Source organism: Lepisosteus oculatus, chromosome 17 (genome assembly GCF_040954835.1).
Source record: "Lepisosteus oculatus isolate fLepOcu1 chromosome 17, fLepOcu1.hap2, whole genome shotgun sequence".
Lineage (NCBI taxonomy): Eukaryota > Metazoa > Chordata > Actinopteri > Semionotiformes > Lepisosteidae > Lepisosteus > Lepisosteus oculatus.
Window position 1 is genome coordinate 21114626 of NC_090712.1, and position 22486 is coordinate 21137111.

Below are 22486 nucleotides of genomic sequence, written 5' to 3' on the forward strand. Positions count from 1 at the left end.
AATGTGTAAAAGCTATTGCAATTGCTATAAAAGACTTTAGGCACTGCTAAAGAGCCTTTTCTGCTGTTACGCATTGACAAAAAAATGGCCTTCAGGTGTGAAAAAATGACCACTGATAAGAATCTGATTGATTACCACCTGCCGTGTCAATAATTGACAGCGGGATTACAGCCAGAACAGAGCCAGAGGCTCCCAGAGGAAGTCCCATTCCTTAAGGGCTCTGAATGGTTGAAATTATAATGATTGACAGCGTTTTTCACCAATCAGACCAGCCTTTTCGAGGCGGTCCGTTTCAAAGTTCAGTTCCTATAGCCCATACCTCTCGGTTTCCTCCAGGTCTGGAGATGAGTAAGGTTGGCGTTTTGTGGATATATTTCTGGTCCTGCGGATGCCCCGAACAAGGTAAAAACATGGGATGTATTTTTTTTTTTTTGCTGGTTTTTGCCTTTTTTGGTCATGTTTTGCTGGGTTATTGATTGCTTATCGACGCACTTTTGGAGTTTGCTGAAGTGTGTCATCAAATAAAATACTGTTATTGTGATCGATTGCCTCGGTGGATTTCGGTTCTGAAAATGGTTTTGTGAAGCTCTGGTTGTTTTTTTTTCGATTGGTATAAGGTTTTCTTTTTGATTTGTGGGTTTTGTTGGTGAAATTGTATTAAATATGCATGTTGTCTTAAGTAAATATTGACTCGCCCCGTCCCTCGGGCGGGTCCTGGGACAGCTAGGAAGAACCTTCCTCTGCACTATAAAATAATATGAGACATAAAGGTTTATAGATCTGTAGCTACAGTAATTAATTAATAATATTTACTCAGACTGCCTACAGGATTCACATAAAAGTTGTTGCTGGTGATAAGGCAAAACGACTCAGGAAAGCAAACCTGTAAAACAATTCTGTGAAAAATTCCTTAGCCAATACAGGCATATACAAACAACGTACACACTTCAAGACACTGTTTTACTCAAATCAATAAAAAAAATGCTAAACGACTGCAAATCATACTCTGAAGCGGCCAAATGTAAGAACAATCTTCAAGTTTGTGCTGACATGAAAGGTGAAACCATTGTCCATGAGACTAATGTTTAAGTGAAAACTAACTTGAACTGTGCCTGAAGGAATAAAAAAGTACAAGAGAGACCAAAAACTCATAACTCAAGCAAAGCTAGATCAAAAATAGCTCATGTATAGCATTTTGTGAGCTTCCCTGCTGTCCGCACAGCCTCTTAAGAGCAGAGTGTCAGCACCACCGAAAAGGGAGCAGCATGGTCTGAGCGACCCCAGCCATTTGTTCACCTTTAGCAATATCACTGTCACTAGATTCTGTGCTATGAATGGCCGCTTTTTCTCTTACATTGATGACTGAGTGGAGTGTTTTCCATCTGCTGTAGTCTGAGGGGAGACAGTACCTTTTATTCTTCAGGTCATTGTGCAGTGGAGGTAAGCGAAAGAAAAAGCCATCTCCCATTGCACATCCTGTGACTTTTTCAAAGAAATGTTTGTACATAACATTAACTAATTTGTGCCTGAGTTATTTCTATATTCCTACTGATTTGTGTTTTTTGAACTTTGATTGATTGGAGAAGTAATTCTATGTTGCAGACTCAAGCTGCCAATACAGTGCCATTGTAAATGAAACATCCCCCAAAACTGTTTGGGTGGAGCAGTGGCTCTGTGGCTAAGGATCTGCGCCTGTGGCTGGAAGGTTGCCGGTTCAAATCCTGCAGCAACTCTACTCTGTTGGGCCCCTGAGCAAGGCCCTTAACCCCAACTGCTCCAGGGGCGCTGTACAATGACAGACCCTGCGCTCTGACCCCAGGCTCTCTCCCTGTCTGTGTGTCTCATGGAGAGCAAGCTGGGGTATTCGAAAAGACAATTCCTAATGCAAGAAATTGTAAAGAGTTAATAAAGTGATGTACATTATATATAAATTATTATTATTATAATAATTATTATTATTAATCAGATAAAAAAAAGGAAAAATTAAGCAAGAAATGTGCTAAAAGGCATTGATGTAGGCAATAAACTATTTAAACTGTACAAGGCAGTAGCTTCACCTTGCAGAACAGGACTTGTCCTGATTAAATGCACCTTTGAAGCAGAGTTCTGTTTGTACAGTAGTTAGCTCTAGAAAGATAAATGTATATACTGTAGGAAGACTTTCCTTTTTGCTGACCATAAAATTTTGGGAGTACGTTTTGCAATGGCTGGAATTGATAATTAGCTGTTTTGGGGGCAAAAAAGCTATAAAAAAATAGTATCCCATTAAAATATATGGGGATTTGAAGAATTAAATCTAATTTAATCAGTGACAACTTTTTAAATTGAAATTTAAAATATTTTCAGAAAAGGGTCGTCTTAGTAATTCTTTAAGGTATACCTGTCTTGTTAATCAGAATTATCCATTCTAATTTTGAAAATACTCGTATCGCCTTTCAGATGTCTGTCATGAACTTATTTTAAAGTTCTGTGATGCCTATATATTCAACATTTGTTGAACTTTCATTTGTTCAAATATGTCGATTGTTTTTATGTTTTCTTTTGCAGTTTGTCTAGGAATTATGTATAAACCACATGGGTGTAGACATTTTTGCTACTAGAAAGATAAAGATATTCTGATTTTACAACAGTATGTTTCCTAATTTTCAAGTACTATTGACCATCTGTATCCATAAAATGATAAATTTCAGGAAACATTATTATTTTTTTGATATTATTTCTGTTCATAAGTAAAAAAGGTTTACATGCATATTTTATTTGCTAGAGTCTCACTGATAATGTTGAAAGCGTCTGTTAAAATAACTGAAAAATAGCTGATGGATCTCAGCTAAGATGGCAACAAAGTTAGCATGTTTTCACACTTTTTAATTTCTTTTGTAATTAAACTGAAGTTCAGTGTTCATGGCTGAATTGCATGATTCAAGTCTGTGAGAAGTACAGTGTGACTCGCCAGCAGTAGAGCCCGGTGTCCCTCCCTCCAGGGCAGTTCTCACCTCACAGACACTGTAAACGCAGACACCATGACTCACGGGGGGAACTACCCTTTCTTATTCACAGTTCAGCTCACTGAGGCATTTTATCTCCCGTTGCCTGAGGGACTCTGAAAACTCATGTCTTTGCTGACATTAAATCTATGCGTACCACTCTGGGGACCATCCAGCCTTCCCTTCAACAGTTGGAGGGAGGATTGCAGCTGCCCTGTCGTCAGTTGACGACAAAGCAAACTGGTGTCTATTCTTCAAGTGACATACAGTAGCACCAGACCCCTGAGACCATCGGAGTCAGAGGAGCTCCTGGCCCAGGCACCTGCTACCTAAGAGGTGAAAAGCCATCAAAATGGCTTCTACTGTATGTGGAGACCAGGCATAGGTTGCAGAAGAGGACAGTCATATTAATGGCAAGCCTTACTGGCCAGCTCCAGGATCTCTAAAGTCATTCATCTATAAACTATTTTTGCATTTTAAAATTTCTAAACCAGTGACAAAAAGAGTACAATTTAAAGCGGTCCTGAAAACATGCCTCGTTATTAATGCAGGGTTACTAAATGGTTTTGTTAGCGACTATGTATTGCTTATGCTTTAAATCGAAAGAAAAACATACCATAAGATATACCACAGGTCCTGCTAAGAAACTACTATTCTGCAGTTAGACAAAGAACAAAAATGTAACTTCCAGATGATTAAGACTTGATATATGGCTGCTCTGAAATGACAAATTAGATCCTCATTGGTGTTGGTGCAGAGTTATTAATGCACAAAACTGTAGCTGATCATTTTTGCTCTGCAAACCAATACAGTGTATGAGAGGTGTGCCAGGTTACAGAATGGAAATATGACAGTGTTGTAAAGTATATTATATTTTTTACCTGTGATTTCTGGTAAGCATTGTGGCAACTTGAGAAACCAATTGGAGCCAATCTGGGAAGCAAGGGGCTCAGATTAGTCCTACATCCTTGATAGGACATCTGTCTGTTGCTGGGTAAGAAAAAACAGGTTTTCTCTAATTTACTGTTAGTAAATTAAGCAGGTAAAAATTGATATTTTGGGGCAGTATTCAAGCAATTAGCAAACATGCTGAAACCACATTTTTCACTGTAAAATCATTATATTACATAATCTTTTGCAAATTATATTGCACTTTTTCCTTGCAAATTGTGAGGTACCCATATTGAAGTCATGTCAGATAAGCACCCAAATGATTTTATTATCCATCCATCTATTTTCTGACTGCTTTATCCAACACGGGATGAGCTGGAGCCTGTTCGGCAAACAACAGGTGCAAGTCAGGGTACACCCTGGACTGGACACCACTCCATGGCAGGGTACAGACAGAATTAAACATGCACACACTTACTCCAGGACGCCAGTTAAACTACAAGTCTGTCTTTAGACAGTTTGAGGAAGACAGAAGCACCTGGAGGAAACACTTGAACACAGGTAGAATGCAACCTCAACGGAGACAGCACCCCAGGATGAAAACCCCAGAGCTGCAAGGCAGCAATGCTAACCACTGTGCCACTGTGTCTTAAAGTTTGTGTTTAGTTACTGTACAATTAAGTGTAGGGTAATAAATGAATACAGGTTTTATACATTTGTTAAAAGTTAACTATCTTTCACTAAGATTTAATGTGCTGTGTATTTTTATGTGTATTGTACTGTATGTTTGGTGCAAATGAACAAGTAAAGGTTTCTTCTTTGCTGAATATTCAGCACCCGGATGAACACAAGTACTGTTAAAGGTTCAATAAACCCTGCTGAACCTTTTGCTTTCCTGTTCCTCCTTCCTACCTCAGCAACGCGTTTAGGGAATAAGGGAGGATGGCTGCAGTATCATGAGTGGTAATCCTCTGCATGTGATCGCACAACGGCTTAGAAAAGGTGACTTCAAATGCATGTAATATTCAGGTTATGTAAAAACTTGCAGAACAGAACTCTTATGTAACCCAGAAGTGTGTAAATTAACATTCTCTAATATGGATCTTCTTTTTTTAGAAAGAGCAGTATTTCACAAAATTCAGGCAGCACCACCTCAGGCATGATCATTGTGTTCCGTCTTCAGCAGTATTTGTGGGAACATTGCCTCTTCTTTACATTCCAGGCATTTTGAAAATACTTTAGCAGAACATAAAAAGGTGATAAAAACCTTGCTAAAAATGTAATTATTTTGATCTGGTTTTCATCAAGGGACAAGAGGGACTTCTAGTTCACAACGTTTTGCAATGATTGCAAGTCATGGTTATTTTTCCCAAAGCACTGCTGTAGGAATTCAGAATAAAACATCTTGCCAAAACAAACTACATGGGCAGCATAATTACTGAGATGAGCATTTGAATCATTGGTACCTTACTGCTTGTAAAGTGAAGCATAAGCTACCTAAAAGAGAATTTGAAATATTCTTCCTTTTAAACACGTGAACCTATACAATATCACTTAAATGAAAAGAACCCTGCTGAAGATGTTTTAATTACAAAACTAGTTTTTCTGCCATTAAATTAATTTTCACTCTATGTGTTATTTTCAATGTAGTCACTGATGGGAGAACACTATATGATAATGAGAAATTTAACTCATCACTGGGGAAGCTGTCACTGTTTGTTTCTCTAATGGGATACTGGAATTGAATCTTTGTATTTAAACGTGTTTACTCCAAAGTTGCATTTTCACATTGAAACAACAAGCAAAGAAATCTCTACTCCATGATCTGGGAACAGGCAAGACTCGGATGATCAAGCCAGGACACTAACATTACTGACCTTGAACTTCAGAAAAGGCACACATTCAGAGATTGTTGTGCTATCCAAAATGTAAAAAGATGTATTCTTAGGAACACGGCGCCTCTAGTATGCATCACGGTGTTGAGAAACATCAGCATGCGGTTTCCTTGAAGCTGAGGTGACTGACATTGTTTGACAGGTTGTATAGGCTCCTAGTGTGATGGTACAACTCTGCTTATTATACCAGCAAAACAGGAAATCTTGTCAGATTCAAACAGTTTGAAAACAAACTTAAGAATAGGGCATATGTGGTCTTATAAGGAATCCTAACTGTACATTCCAACAATAAATGTGTTAATTCATCAACACAACTCATAGCTTAGGACATGGTGAGTTAAAGATGGCTTCAGCTTTCTTGTGCACAGAGGAAACCTTTCTACAACAGATGATGGATTGCATCTAGGTGAGGAGAGCAGTAATCTGGGGAGCTCCTAAACCAACACCACGATGCAAAAGCGTTTAAACTAGAATGGAAAGAGAGAAAATCCAAAGAAAAAAAATTCAAAGATTTCCACAGAATAAAGCCTAAAAAGAGCCAAAGGAGAACATATAGGACCTGATAATGTCCCACAGTAAATGCGAGGACTTTTAAACAAAATACATGAGATATAAGTGGAAGAAAGACTAACAAAGTGATGGTAAAAAAATACAATATTAGTGGATACACTGTTCTGGAGAGACGGGGAAGATGGAGACAGGATTCAGTAGCATTACACATAAAAATGAGTACTCAGGCACAATAATTAATACTAGAATTAAACACTCAAAAGGTACAGTGTTAGGAATATGCTGCAGGACTATGCTATCAAATTGAGATAATGCATTTAATTTAGAATGAAATTAAGAAAATATTTTAAAGCCTCAAATGCCAGAAGCAGAAACTGACATGGCAGGCATGACTAAAGACTGCTTGTTTGAACAGTTTCTCAGAGTATCTACAAGAGGGAAAACTTGTATTGATCTAGTCTTTTCAAACATAGAAAATAAGAATAGTTCACAGACATTGCAAACGTCCTGTACATTTAGAGGAAACCAAACTACTTTCAAAACAGACCGCTGGCTCATAGAATGTGCACAAGCCAGTATCGGCCAATACTGATGCAGATTGTTTCTGGTCGTCTCTGTCACAGATGCGTGTTTTGGGAGTGTTTTGATTTCTAGAGTAGTTTTAGGTATGAGTTAAGTAATGTACTTTGAAATATGAGTGGTGTCACTGTGCTCGTTTTTATTGACAGTTCCCAGGTTAATATGCAATAATCTTCAGGCAAAACCTCTCTTGTGCATGAATTTTTGTGGATTCTTTGTATGTTAGATCTTTCACAAGGGTGATGTTTTAACTGCATATCCTTAAATTTGCCCTTATTTGCATTTGTCTACAAAAAATATCTTATGGAAACAGTGTCTGGGCTAAATTTTGGTATTGAAAAATGTTTTCTCATTTTTGGTACTTATCCCTTTTTTTATGTGTCAGCACCCCCTTGTCTTAAAATGTAGATGAGAAAATGTTAAAATTAGTCTCTTTGTTGTTAAATTGTTGTAAATGGGGAGATTACATTACAAATAGTAATGTAACTTCTTAAGTGTCAACCTTGTTCCAAATCTCACAGTATGTAGAGCTATAAAGAATATCAAAACTAAAAGAAAAGTATCTGAGTACTTCTCGTCTTTTGAAGCAAGGTACGCCCTACTGTAGATGGGAGGCCAATCGGCTGCAGTGGTGACGTATTGTTTAAGCTAAGTAAAGATGTAAGGTTTAAGAGTGCATGTGAAGTATGTTTTTGCACAACTCTAATCCTGTCGTTGCTATACAGTATGTTAGCACAAACTGCAGTTTTCCTTTGAAAAAAAGAAAATTAAAGATTTGTTCTAATGAGCGAATAGCGCACTAGTATATACGACAGGTGTTGCATTGTCTTGGCAAATGAAACTGAATCTTGCAAAGCAATCTGTGCCCAAGGTGCTTAGAATGCTCAAATGTATGCCATATGTTTTACCTGCTGCATCTCCAGTTGTTATAGAAATGACCTAAAATAAAAGGTTTAGCCTCCTACCAATTTATTAAGAGTTATACAGCTGTCCCTGGCTGGTTGCTTAGAAATCCAATTATAATAGACTATTAGAATATAGGCTCTTGAATGCAATTTATTGAGCATAGTAGTATCTATCACTGTAAGAGTAAATCCTCACCATCACACATGTATATTAAAATAACATTTACAGTCCTTTTACTATTAAAAACAATAAGTAAAATGGGGTACCTTATCACTATTAGCATTAAACTATGAGTTTAGCTTAAATTGAGGTTAGCTTTACCTTCGCTTCTTTACAGAAAACAGCTGGATGAGACTTTTTAATATTTTGGATTAAGTACTTACTAGCAACCAGACAAGCAAGTACTGTAATCTTTCTTTTTCTTTGTTCTTACATATTAAATAGTCTGTACAGAGAGCAGAGATTATCTATTTTTTCAGTATCCTACAAATAAAAGCTCTGTAATCTTATAGAAAAGTTGGAAGAAGTAGAGAAAGAATTGTGCATAAAATATAAGGAACATGATTTGGAAAAATTATCTGCTGATAAAACATTAGATAATAAAAATACTTGGAGGCACAGTGGTTAACATTGCTGCTCAACAGTGCTGGAGCCCTGGGTTTGTTCCTCCCAGTCCCACATGGTCCAAAGACACGCTGGGAAGTAAGTTGGCTCATGGGAATTTGGTATGTGTCTGTGCGGGACTGGTGTCCAATCCAGTGTGTCCTGCCTTGGGCCTGTTACTTGCCAGGATAGGCTCCAGCTCCCCTGTGACCATATAATGGATAAAGCAGTTAGAAAATGGATGAATGGATTTTATCCACATGCATTGCTTTTGGATGGATATAATACACCTCATTTATTAAGTGCAATTTTTTTGGTCTGAATATAATCAATTATTTCAGAGTTTGTGTATGTTGGTTGATGGTGAAAAACAACAAATGTTACTGGTTCCAATACTGATCTGTTGCATTTATGTCACTTCTCAGCATATAAGCATTCACAGCAGTCAATCTGATTTTTTGCATTTGTTTGTAGCAATGTTTATAGCAAAAGGAGTATACTTACTAATACTTCCCTTGACCGCCCTCAACAACCATCCAGACCAGGCACTTTCCCTTGCAACAGAGCTCGCTGTATCACCTGCAAGTACATAGCCACCACCACACTCATTCAAGGCCCCTCAGGACAATTCCGGATCACCCAGACAGCATCTTGTACCTCCAGCAACCTTATTTACTGTAGCTCTTGCAATAAATGCCCAGCCATCTACATTGGAGAAACAGGAAGGAGACTCAGAGACCGCTTCAGAGAACACGTCAGGGCTGTGCAGATTAAAGATCTCTCCAAGACCATCGTTTCTCATTTCACCTCTGACGGCCATGACCACTCTAATCTCTCCGCCTGTGCTCTCAAAGACGGTTTTCCGAACTCATACATCAGAAAGACCACCGAAACCAAAATTATTCTGCAGCTAGGATCACACATTCTCCCTTCTCTTAACGACAGGCTACTGTTCTTTTAAATTTTCTCCATTCATTGGAAGTTTCATTTCACACCTCTCTACACCTATTCTGACTTCACACCTCTTGATTGGCCTCTCTTTCTGTCCCCTGCTCCCACCTCTCACTCCTCCTCCCTCCCAACCTTTGTTCTCCTGCTACTTTACCTTTGCCTACTGCCCTGTCTCTCTCACACCTGAAGAAGGCTCCACGGCTGAAACGTTGTGTTCTCTTTCTTCTTTTTTTCAGCATGGAATAAACCTATTACTTGTTCCTTTGCAGCCTACGCATGCTGACGCAGCTACCCACCTGAACTTCATAATAATATAGTGCTTTACTGGACCCTATTACTTGTTCCTTTACTTACTAATATTTTCTGTTCCTATTTGACAAATTAACATATTAGCACCTGTTAAGATGAATTCACCGAACTGAATCCCAGGACTTCCCTGAATACAACAAGGACTTCTTATGATTGTTTCAAGCTGTTAGTGTGTATGATGGGTGATAATTTTCTCCTTCACTCTTTTCAAACTGATGAGTAAACACATCAACATCACCTTAAGGCTACATTACATCCCTGTAGAGTAAAAACCTTTCATTCCTTTGTTTTATTATTAAAACATTTATTCATTTAATGTTGGAGGGACATTTAACATTATTATTGCTTGTTGTGTTAGTCTGTTAAAATCTGGTCAAGGCTGCAAAAGGCTGGTCTTAAATAACATAAGACACTAACTGTTTACATTACAGTTCGGATTGTGAATGAGATATTGGCAGATTGTCAATGCCAGTGTTTTAAATTATTCATAAACTGCTCCTAACAATGAATATATGGTTGATTCTGAAAATCCATCATTTACTAGTGACTGATGCAATAACTGTATGTCTCAAACAGAAACTACATCCATGACATCACAAATCTACAGACTTGCCATTTTACCAGCACAAACTGAAATGCAACATCATATTGTTGTCCAGCCCCAGAAAGGCTTTATAGGGGTATTTGACCAGCAGATGAAAATCACATCTTAATCTTAATTGATTAAACCCATAATTTTAATTGAATAACTGTGAGACTGGTTAGAATGAGAACCAGATGACTCTAACTCTTCAGCATCAGATCTACAGCCCATACTGGATAGAGTGACAGTGTATTTTTAAAAGCATCTTAAAAACAGCATTGTTTTTAGACTCAGGTATTCACTAGTGTCTTTATTACAGTTTTCCTTGGGTGATTCTTTTTCATTAAATAAAATTACACCTTTTCACAGCTGTACATGGATACTGCTGACTCAGTGCAATAAGATAGACTGACATGAAAAAGGATTAACATCACACATTATTTGACTCCAAAGAGATTGGATTCTTAAATGCTGACTTGTTTTCTTATCTGCTAATTTGAGTAATTAGAATAGCAGATTTTCTTAGTATTGTGTGCAGCTGAAACTAATTATTTTAACATTGGAATTTTAATTAGCTATATCCAAAAATTTCACATACAGCTGCAAGTTTCTTTCAGTAACTTCTTACTGTTAATTAGATATTTGTATCAAAACCTGGAGAGAAAAATCTTTGCCTCTAAATATTTATCAATATTTAATCTTCACACCTTTGTGTACTTGTACTTGTAGAGAATATCTAAGTATAGAACCCTGTCCCTGTCAGTCCTGCGCCAGCACATATGACAGGTGTAGTCAGATAAGAGATGTTTAAATAAATGTTCAAATGAATTTCAGTTCAAGATTTTGGAACAATCAGCTCTTTTGTGATTTAATTCATTGATCTGTTTCAGACAGTTATAGCATATAGTCAAGCAGATGGATGTAGTACTGATCTGCACTAGAATGGATCTGATATTTGACTATGCACACCCTATGTGAGATAGACCCAAGGGAAGTTGGTCTGTAATATCCTGGCTCAATTTAATTTTCTTTTTTACAAGCGAGTAGCCTAAAATGTCTGTGAGGGTCCATATTTATATCCCCAGACATCTGTGATTTATTAAAAACACGTCATTTTTTGAAGATACGAGGTGAAATCTGCAATATGTTTAATATGTTTAACACAATATGCTTGTGTTTTTGATCTTGTGTGATCACTTCCAATCCTCTTTTAAGATAAAACATTTCATATTTGATTATTTTACAGCGTTGTCTCAGGCTTCTACTCTTTAAATAATTACTTTGTCCTGTAAATGATGGGTTACAACACACAAATGCTAATCAATCTCCATTGTGTCCACATTAAATATCTGTTTATATATTCACAAATGTACTTGATACTCATTAATAGATTTATTTATGCTCTACCCTACTTTCTGTGATGGACTGTGACTAATTGGACAGCCTAATTAATCTTTTAATAGCCTCTAATGAGAAGGACTAATATCCCTCAAATTAATATTTTACCATATACATGCTTGTTTTTAATTTTATTGTTTCAGATTAGTTTTACTCCAAGTTCACTTAACATGAAGAAAAACTATGGATCATCTTGACATTAGAGTTGATTTTGGAATATATTATCCAATGCGGGGTCGCAGTAGCCTGGAGCTTATCCTGGCAAGCATCTGGGACAAGGCAGGATACACCCTGGACGGGGCACCAATCCATCACAGAATAATATGAAATGTGGGTAAAATATATAAATATATCACACTCTGTCATTGTATTTTTTATGTTTGTTTATGTTGTTTCAGATGGTAATGCAGTATTATTCCACATGGGATGTTCTTCAGGACAAGTTCCTCCCTGTTTTCAGGCCAGTTTATTTTATTCTCTAGGTCTGATTGAATTGAGATTCAGACTCTTTGGAAGCCTCAGCATTAATTTTAATTTTTCACCCTCCATCTTGCTTATTGTTGAATAAAGAGTACTTCCCATTATGTCATAGTGCTTTGAATTATTGCAATTTTTAGTTCCTGTGGGTTTAAGATATGAAAGAGTGTCAATACCACACAATAGTGAATCATGCACTGCAACTTTCTCTCCAATAGGTCTCCAAATAACATCTACTTTTCCCCAACAACTCCTAGTGCACTTCCCCCCTTCTCCCGGCAACAGTTAAAACAGATCATGCCCATAAAGTTAACAGAAGGCCTCTCATGCTTGTTAAGGTCCCACCAATCATGGATTTCCTTGTTATTATTTAAACCTGAAGCAACCCAAGGTCAGTACCATTGACATTACAAGACTTGATCATTACTTTACCAGTAAAATAACACATCAATGGGGATATGTTTGTGTACAGGTGCAGTTTTTATGTCACTGATTATGTGCCTTCCTCCTTTTTTCCACACATGGCATCTGCCAGCAACGAATCTGTGATGACAGTGTGACTCAGGAATCAGGTGAGGATGAATTTATTCAGGTGTTTTTCTAAACTTTACTCATATTTCCCCCTTTAGGTAGCTCAGCCAGGGAGTCCGTACATAGACTTCACCCTCAAATGGAGGAGATAACACGGCCCAGGAAACCGCACGATGTTAATCCTTTTCACTTTCTGTGCAGCGGTTGAAGTCCCCAAGCTTCTTGGGGGGCGAGCCGACATTGAAACGACCGAGGCTGTTACTGGACTACCGAGCTGTGTTTTTTCCTTGCGTTTTATTAAGGATCTCACCCTGAGATCTTTTAAGAGCTCACTACCTAAAGTAGCTGTGAGGGTCTTCTTAGACAACCACTTGACTTTTTCCTTCATGCTTTTATAGGGAGTTGGCGTCCCCAGGTGCAGCCAATTTCCTAATTCCCTTGTGGAAATGCGAAATGTGAATTCCTGGAACTGGCCCAATGTCGCCCTCTGGCGGTTCGAGCTGGTTATAACCCTTCCGGCTCGTTCGCTTTGCTGCTAAGTATCTTCACATTTCTACTACTTGAGAAACTGTATCTTAGATCCATCTGCCCATGGGTCTTCATTTCAGGCAGAAATGTATGCATTTTCTCATACAAGTTTATAACCCACCCATCAGGCCTATGAAATGGGTTCTTCTCAGCATGACTATGTTGTCCAGTTTCTTTTAGTCTATAATGAACTGTAAAAGCAGATGTCGCGGTTCCATTCAGTCAGATAATTTATCAAACTCTTCTGAGTTTCCTTCTAACTTTGAAACTTAAAGCATTCAGAAATTGTTTTTGAGATTTAGTGGGTTTCCTCAGGCTTTCATCTTTATGGTAATGCTTCAGGATGAGACCATGACTTTAAAAGAACATTTTCTGTTTTTTTTTTTGACAACTTTGCAACTATGCAATGTTCATCTATAAGGTTTTATGTCTCCATAGCCATTTCTTCACTTATTTGACTTTGGAGCCAAGATTCTTATAGTCTGGAAAACTTTTACTTTAAAGCAACAGTTTGTGTTGAACCTGATTACCTTATCTGACTTGTTAGTTGTTAATTGTTAAGTAATTATTTGTAAGCATTCCATTCGTTACCAATTGCTCATTAATTTTTATCCAAATAAAATTTAGCTCAAAAGCTCATTTTCTTTTGTAATTAATAAAGGATGGCTATTTGATCTATGATCTATGTTCCATGCTGACAGGAGGGCCAGAGTGTGGAGGAGGAGGTGTTGCGTTTTGTTTCCGCCATCTATGAAAATTGATTTCCATGCTTAGTTATCCTGTCGTTGGTAAATAATTTCTAAGCACTTTCTTTTTGCTGTACCATATATACAAGATTATTAGGCTTTGCTTTCCTTTTACTTTTACTTCTCTGTCATGGAAAGAATAAATTATAAAAGCTAAAATGAAAGGCTGGCATGCGATTTGTCGGAAAGATAATTTGTTATTGTGTGCATCCTGAAATGATGATCACAAAGGTGACCTCTGATCTCCTTGATTAACAAGAACCTTCATTTTCTTCAGCAAGCCTGCCGGCTGCCATAACGATATTTCAAACTACATGTTCAGCATAAATCGTGTGCCCTTCAAAAATGCCTTTTCTAAACGCTGAGAGTAAAGAAGAAAATTGACAAAACCTGGGTTGTCCAACACCTGATTTTTTTTTTAGTAGTAATGCATCATAATTCATAATTCTTTTCCACAAGATTGTGTAATTCTTGTGTTTTTTTTTGGCAATATTACCACATTAACTAATTAAATTAAGCCAAATTCCCTTTTCCTCTTCATAAATACATTTATAACCCAATAGATAATTAGGGAATTATATTTTCTCGTGTAAATTTTAATGAGATTGTGTTAATGATATACATCCATTGCCATGTAATGATAAACACATTCAACATGATTCAACACTGTTTGATGGCTAACCTTAGCAAAATGTTCTGCTGCTTAATATGCCATTTTCAAGTCTTTATAATCAATTTTTCAAAAATTAACAGAAATATGTGGGACTGTCTGCAAATAGAGAGGAGCTTTGGGTAACAGATTTTTTCTAGTTTAATAGCCTTTTTTATTATGATTTATTTTTTTCTAGTACAAAAAGTGAAATACAAAATTGAGAACCTAGACCATAGTACTAAATTGAGAACAATACGCTAGCTACTAATAATATATATATATAATTCTAAATAATATCATATTTGTAGAAAATATGCCTTTAATTTTTGATTAATTTGAGCAGATTATCCGTTTCCTAGAAAACGTCATACAGTTACAGAGCTTTATATTTTCTTAAGTGTAAGGTTTTAAAGCATATTGCATGTGTAAGGCATTAAAAGCAGTCAACGTGTATTTGTATTGAATATTGTGACAAGTTTAGCCATAAAAATACGATTTAGTTTTACTTTGTGAAGTTTTTTTAGTGACTGAAAGGTCAGACTTATAATCAGTGAGCTTGTAGAGATTACTTGTCTGGGGAAACATGACCTCTCTGATGATCAGTCAAAGTTTCAGCCATTTGACTGCAAAAATTTTCATTTTGTTACTTCACAGAGAGAAATGTCCTTTCTTTTTTCTCCAGCTTTGTGATTCTTTTACTTCTAGTCCCATTTGGTCTGTCTTAACAAATCCCAAAGTAAAAACTGCCTAAATGTAGAGGCAAAAACATGATTTAAAGATTAGTTCCACATTTTGAGAGTTAAGCTGTCTAGTAATGGGTATGTTCCTATTTGAGTCTGGAAGAGATAATGGACTGGCGTTAACTGACTGTAAATCGGAAGGATGGGATGATCTTACCTCAGCATTTCTAGAAAGTCATCCACAAAGGTCTTAGGACATATCAAGTCTGAAGACTTGTGTTCCATACAATGAAACATTACAAAATGGGTACATTCCATCAGGTTTGAGAATGAGGACAGGACTAGAACAAATTTCATCGGCAAATTTAATCTTGTTTAGCTTCCCATTTCTCAGTACAGTGGTACATAAAAAGGGCAGTCTAGGTGCAGTCTCAATATGATCCTCAGTCATTCAGGTAATGACAGTATGTCAGTATTGTGTTGTAAGAAATGGAGGACCATCTCTCTTCATCCAGCAATTGTGGTAATACCTCCGCTGCTACTACTACAAGGACAGCCTAAGTACGGAGAGGTGAGAATTTGGTTTTGTTGTTGGATTAGAATCTTTCAGGAGATTGAAGTGGTTGATTTCTTCCTTCCTATCCCGTTTCTGCCATCCTTGATCTTAAGCATATTGCTAGGAATTCCCGGTCTTGAGAAAAGCTATAAAAGCTCCTTACAAATGTTTTGCTATACATGTTCTGAATAGGGAGAATTTCAGGATAGTTGTTAGTGTAGAATAAATGTATGACATTGGAGTGTTTTCAGTAATTGACCTACCACTTCTATGCTTATGTTAGTACATTTTTCTCAATAAGTGGTGGTTGGACAGGATGGCACAATTTCGGTTTTTGGGCAGGTTCTACAGTACTCCTTTATCCTTTTCCACACAAAATAGTTTTTTACCACAGTACAATTTAACCCTTTAACTTCTCTGCTTTCCTGAAACCATTAAAATGCTTTTAATGATTTTGAATACTTTCTCCTAGTTTTCTCTGTGTAAGAGTAAAAAGGTTCAGTTCATTCATCCTATCAATTATAGGACATTTCCTTAAGCCCCATAATATCTCGTTGTTCTTCTCATTTTTCTTGGGGCAGGGCAGCTTCTTCAATACTCCGGCAACACTGGGTCGAGAGCCGACTATTCTTGGATTTAAATATACTTCGATTTGTTTTCCTTCATCTAGACACATCTGAACTTGACAGCTTTCAGGGGAATTAAATCTCTGTCACTTTAATGTGAATTTTTAATAAGTAATTTTAATTTTTAATTACTTTCTGCTTTGCCCTTCTCTGGAGGAGGTTCCCTGAGCATGAGGTGGCTTAGGGTGTGGTTTCCTAATTTGTTCCCGTAAAAATGCCTATGACAGGCTGAACAGAGAGGGATCAGTATTGCATTGACTCTCTTCTGTTGTTGCCAAGATTAACGGGTGTCTTTTATTGAAATTTATTAAAACTCACAGACTGGGAAAAAAACAGAGGTTTTGTCCCAAGCTGTGGACTGTCTGGCTAAACCTATCTGTGCAGCATTTCTGCTCCCCTGCATCCTCACAATGCAGGTAAAGCATGTGTTTTAAGTAGACGAGGGCCCATCTTTGGCTTGTCAGGGGGCTTTAATTACCCACAGGTGTGAGGTCACAATGCCCCATAAGGACTCCCGTCTCCCCCATCTCCATGGGTTAAAGAGTGCTGTGGTTAGCATTCCTGGAGTCTGATGCACTGGGGAAACAGGGCCACGACCCTTTGCTGGCAGTACAGACAGGCATATGTCTCTGGCTAATAGTTGCCTTTCCAGAAGCAACATAACTTTATCAGCTCTTTCCATCTATTTGGGCAACACTTAGTCTTGGTTTTGCTGGAAAGTGACACAAATAACAATGCAATTTCAACCCTTCCAGAAATTGGGCAGATGTCTGATTTAATCAATAAAATATAATTTAATAGTAAAAATTTTACACAATGGATACTTTCTTTCTATCAGATGTTTTTGCTTTACACTATTTTTGAATACCTATAGCATAAGTAACATAACTTAATAGTTATTTATTCTGCTCATTTTCAGATTTGAGTATATTGTCTATCTTTATATAAAGCACAACTATTCAATTGACACATTATATGTATGTTTCTGATTATTATTTTATTTCCACATTGTCTGTGTTACCATTAAATAAAACAGAAGTGTGATTAAGTTTCAATAGCCATGCTAACATACATTACTGTTAATCTACATGCTTATGCACGTACATTGTAGTAAAGAACTGGATAATTGAAATAATTAAAATATTGTAATGGGATGATTGTTTAATAATTATCTTTAGATGATGGTATATTGACATCTTGTCCTGGGGAGACTGGAATACGTGTTAGAAAATTGTCAAGAAAAACTTCAAGCCCTAAATGTAATAACATTAGAAAGGTTACATATCAGAGAAGGCCATTAAGCACATCTCGTTTGATTGGCTGCTAGTAGTTGACAGGAGGATATCATCCAGGTTTCTTTCAATTTTTCTTGAAGTCTGATTCAGGTACTTCCCTTTACTGTCTATCTGTCTACAATATAAAGAGCCTGTTACAGGCTCTCTCATCAGATTGTTTCAGGAGGTGTGGGCAGAGGAGAAGGAGCTTTGTACAGTGAAGACAGAAAATGAGTTATATTGACAGGTCACTTTTGGGCGATGTTTTTTTTAATCTGTGTTACTATTTATTTTGTGTGGGTGGGGTTTTTGTTTGTGCTGATTTGTTTTGTGTTTTAGTAGAATAATGGCCTTTTTGAAACCTCAAACCTTTTACTGATGCTTAGCCAGCTGTTTGGGTAGTATGAAAACTAAGTGCACATTCAACAAATCTTTCTTATTATGGTAAACATTCATTTGCTGAAGGCACAACCAGAGCAGTCAGCTGTAGTCAATCGCTTGCAGCAATCTAAAAGAATGTGCTGAATCCAGCAGTTTGTGATGCAGCAAGAGCAGACATATTGATTGTAATTGAATCTGACATTTGTGTCTTGTAATATTTCATTAAAACAAATATGTTAAAAAAGGTTTATACATTGTTTTATAAACTGGGTCTGACTTTGCAAAGCTCTATTTTTTATTCACATTGCTTCAATTGATAGTTTGGTTGGTATTTTGTTTGCGCCAGTTTCCTTTTTAATTTACAATATTTTATTTATTGAACTTAACATAAACCATTCATTGCTGCTTCTGATTTCGTTACTCTCAACAAACATTGTCTGTTGCTTTTTGGGTTGTTTGAATTTTGTGTATTTTATGTCTGAATTAAAGGTCCATCTATGTGTTAATCCTATTTGCATATGTGGGTTAAATTTGTTTTATAAGGCACAGGGGTAGTTTTTCATTTGAAATTAATCTCCTTAAATCTCCTAAACACCTCAAACAATTTTCACTATTAGCTTTCTTTTTGAAAATACAATTTCATTTTTCATGTAATGACAATTGTTCAAACATATTACAGTACAGTTTAAGGTGTGATTTAAGAACCAAGGGTATGATTATGAATAAGATTTTCCTCGAATCACACAGCTACAGGACACAGCTTTAAATTGCTCCCAACTTTGACTTATGTGCAAGAATGGAGAAAGAAGGTGTAAGGTAGTTCAAACACCTGTAACATTGTATTTGGACAAAGAACTAATTCAATTTTACACCCATGAAAGATACTCCAATGTGTTTGCGATCTTTTCTCTTCATGTTCTAGGAAAGTTTCGGATTACCTTTGGGAAGATTTGAATGGAATTAAGCTAATAATTGTCTAACACTTATAAGATGATGGTTTCCCTCCAAAACGAACATTTTTTACTGTTATTTATTATATGAATATGCTGTACTAAAGAAGCAAGCAGGTTACAACTCTTTCAATGCTACACACTCAAGGAGAAATATCAAATCAAGGAATTAGTTATTCTAAAGACAAGTGACCCTCAAAAAAGAAATGGAAAAACAATTAGTCTTCTCCAGAGGAATGAGAGTTTTCAGTTCTTTATTCTGATGTGCTGAAATAGATCTACACTACTGCAGGTGTAAATTTAAAGACACCAACTTATAACTGATCATTTGTAGAAGTGTGAGATTGATCAGGGTATATAGTGACTTTGGAAATGACAGCCTCTAACAAGGCACAGTAACTATGCCTTCTTTTTTATTGTGATTGGAAGATGGCTAATTAAGAGTTAGAGAGGGGAAACAAAGACAGCTTCAGACAAATGCAGGGAAATGTTTTATGAGGGAAAAAAGTAAATACTATTACAATTCTTTACAGTGTAAGACCTAAATAACTGCAGGATCACATCATTTTAATCTAATGCCACAAATCAGTGGATATGCAAATTAAGAATGCATCCCACTCTATAGTCTTTCTCAGTCATGTTCATTCACATTCCCACATCATGATTCTGTTTGTTTTGTATTATTTTTATTATATTAGCAGAAGTAGCACTACAGTCAATCCCATGGTCCACAATCCACCTGAATTCAAGGATTCATTCTAAATGTAAACTTGAAAATAAAACTTTAATCTTTAATCATAGAGCACAATCAAATATGTATGTTAAAAATGTTGGTATTGGAAAAGAGTCTCTTGGAATATTTACAAACCTGAAGAAAAGGGTCTGGAGAAAGCTGGGCTTTGTAAGTTTGCATTGTGATCAAAGGCAAAAATGAAGGCCCATGGGATTCACACAGGGCAATGCAACATCCTTTCTGAGAAAGAAGCACTGCTAGGTATGAAACACCTTGATTTAAAATTCAGTTATTCATTCTCAGGAAAAAAAGCAAGCAGAGATGCGAATGGAATAAAAGGGAGGATTGAAGGAAGTCTGCTTGATGAACAAGATGTCTTTATTAATATATTTGCGTAGGTCAGAAATTATGTCAGAGCGAGGAAAGGCCATGGGAATGTAAATTGTTGTTACAGGTGACAGTGACTAGGTACTAATTATTAATATGAACAGTGAGGAGATTAAAAGTATGTTCTTTGAATTGAGCAAAACATGCATCACAGTGAGCAACATCCTTGAGAATTTCAAAGGCTACAAGTGGTACAAAGAAGATGGGAAAATTGGAGGGGGATAGTGATGTCAATGATAGTCCCCATGGTACTGCTCTAGCTTCTAGAAGGACTCGGCAACCATTTCTAACCAGTTTGGATTTTTGGTTTTATTATAATTATCTCTGAATGAAATAGCAGAATCTGTATGTGATTTAGACTAAAAATAAGTAAATTATTCTGAAGATATAATAAAGTACAGGAAAGTAAGGTGCGCTACCCTTATCCGTTCTTCACTGGAAAAGCAAAGTATGAGCATTGCTTTTTCTGTAGGCAAATGTTCATAATAGCAGTAGTATTTAATTTAATTTATAAGAAACATCTTGAAAGAACTTTTTCTACACCTTTTGATAAATACTGTGTCCAGTTGCTTGGGAGACAACTTTACCCTATTTTTATTGCAACTGTGCATCCATTTCTGACATAACTGCTTTAAATTTGTGATACTCTTTGAAAACTAAATATGTGTAATATCTTTGTTAAAGATATCACTTCTTTTTCTGATATTCACCAGGACTAGCAGACCAATCTAATTGTTACAGGTTGGAGTTACAACACCTTAGATATATTTTAAGAACAGTTACAGGGTAGCTATACTCTTTTTAGTTTTGAATGAAGAGAAAAACAATTAAGTCAAATTACTTTTGTACAAAAAAGGAAGGTTTCCTTATCAGTCCTTGATCGATGGACTGTGGTCACAAAATGGATCTTTTGTCATGCTCATTGATCTCAGAGGTTCAGTCTCCATCTCTAGAACTCTGGCTCTCCTGCAGAGTCCTGGTGTGAGGTCTCACTGCGGTCTCTTTGGCTACCTGACACACCTGCTGAGAAGACTCAAGCCATTTTAATAAGGAGGAGCTCTGCTGTCAGTTATCAGGAACTTGACTGGAAGCTGGCTTCTCTTAGGGAGTGACACACAATTTATAAGCATTGTAAGTTATTAATTACAAGAGCAACCTGTGTTTATTGTAGAAGACTCCCTAAAATCGATATTCATGTGAAATGGGACACAATGTTTCCGTCCAAACTGCAAGTGTGACTGCTCTAAACGACACACAGAACCATCTGTCAAGACAGCCTGCTTATGAAAAGTTTTGTGTCCAAGTAAAGTGAGTTTGATTGTGTGCAAAATTCGCCTATAAATTGGGAAAAGTTTCTGATCCATTAAAATGTTTCCGCAAATAAGTTAATAGCTTTAGAGAGGCCGAGATAGTTTGGTTAGCACTATATATGGAATATGAAAACAGGGAGTTAGAAAATAGAATTTTACCCTCCTGTATGAATGACCTTGATCATACAGTATGTCATTGTTTAAGTAATGCAATAAATACAAGAAATTGTATTTAGTGAGAAATAATTTTCAATGACAGTAGTTTCAATAGTGAAAATATCTGACAGTGTTTTTTATTAATTGTATGTTTTTATTTACCTATATTTTTTACTTACTGTATAAGCAGAAAAACAAATGTCAGTCAATTTATATAATTTCTGCTGGAAAGTCTGGCTTCGCATAAGTTGTTAAAAACTATGCTTTGTAAAAAAACACATTGGAAAAATGATTTAAAAGATATGCAGACACGCTACAGAAATGAGAAGAGAGTTGAAAGTGGTATCTTAGTATTCCTTTCTGAAGTGGAACTGTAGCTGTTGCTTTATGGACTTTTCAATATGGCTGTTTGCTGTATTGTATTCAAGTTAAGCAGTAAGCAACAATATTGCTCATTAATTCCAAAAGGGAAAGAGGTTAACTGTATGAATATACTGTAGGTGCATACATTCCTGAATGAAACAAACTCTCCATTCACATTTCTGTAGGAACAGAGAGGCATGAACAAAGGGTTTCACAAAGAGCTGAAAGGCTGAAAACAATAGAAGTGAGGGACACAAATTCCAGAGGCATGAAAGCACTTCAGATAAAGGGAGGGTGCTGAGAATGTATCCACAACGCTAGTGGCAAAACAAGTCAAGGTAGCTTATTGTTGCACTTGAGCAGGATAACAGTGACTGTCACGAGCACACTGATGGCATGTGGGGCTGCTCATCAGGTATCATCTGTATCCAAAGGCCAGACGCAGCGCAGGGCTGAGTCAGTGTTCTTCATGGCACAATGGGCTGACAGCATGTGTGCTGGTGTGGACAGTGATGACTGTGAATCCA

At 36.7% G+C, this 22486-nt stretch overlaps 1 long non-coding RNA gene across 1 annotated transcript; it reads left to right on the forward strand.

Moving 5' to 3' along the window:
• Positions 1-12222: 12222 nt before the first annotated feature.
• Positions 12223-13886, forward strand: LOC107079360 (uncharacterized). The gene is made up of 3 exons (XR_001480316.2): positions 12223-12477; positions 12622-12658; positions 13016-13886. It is a non-coding gene; the product is annotated as an uncharacterized lncRNA (long non-coding RNA).
• The last annotated feature ends 8600 nt before the right edge of the window (positions 13887-22486 follow it).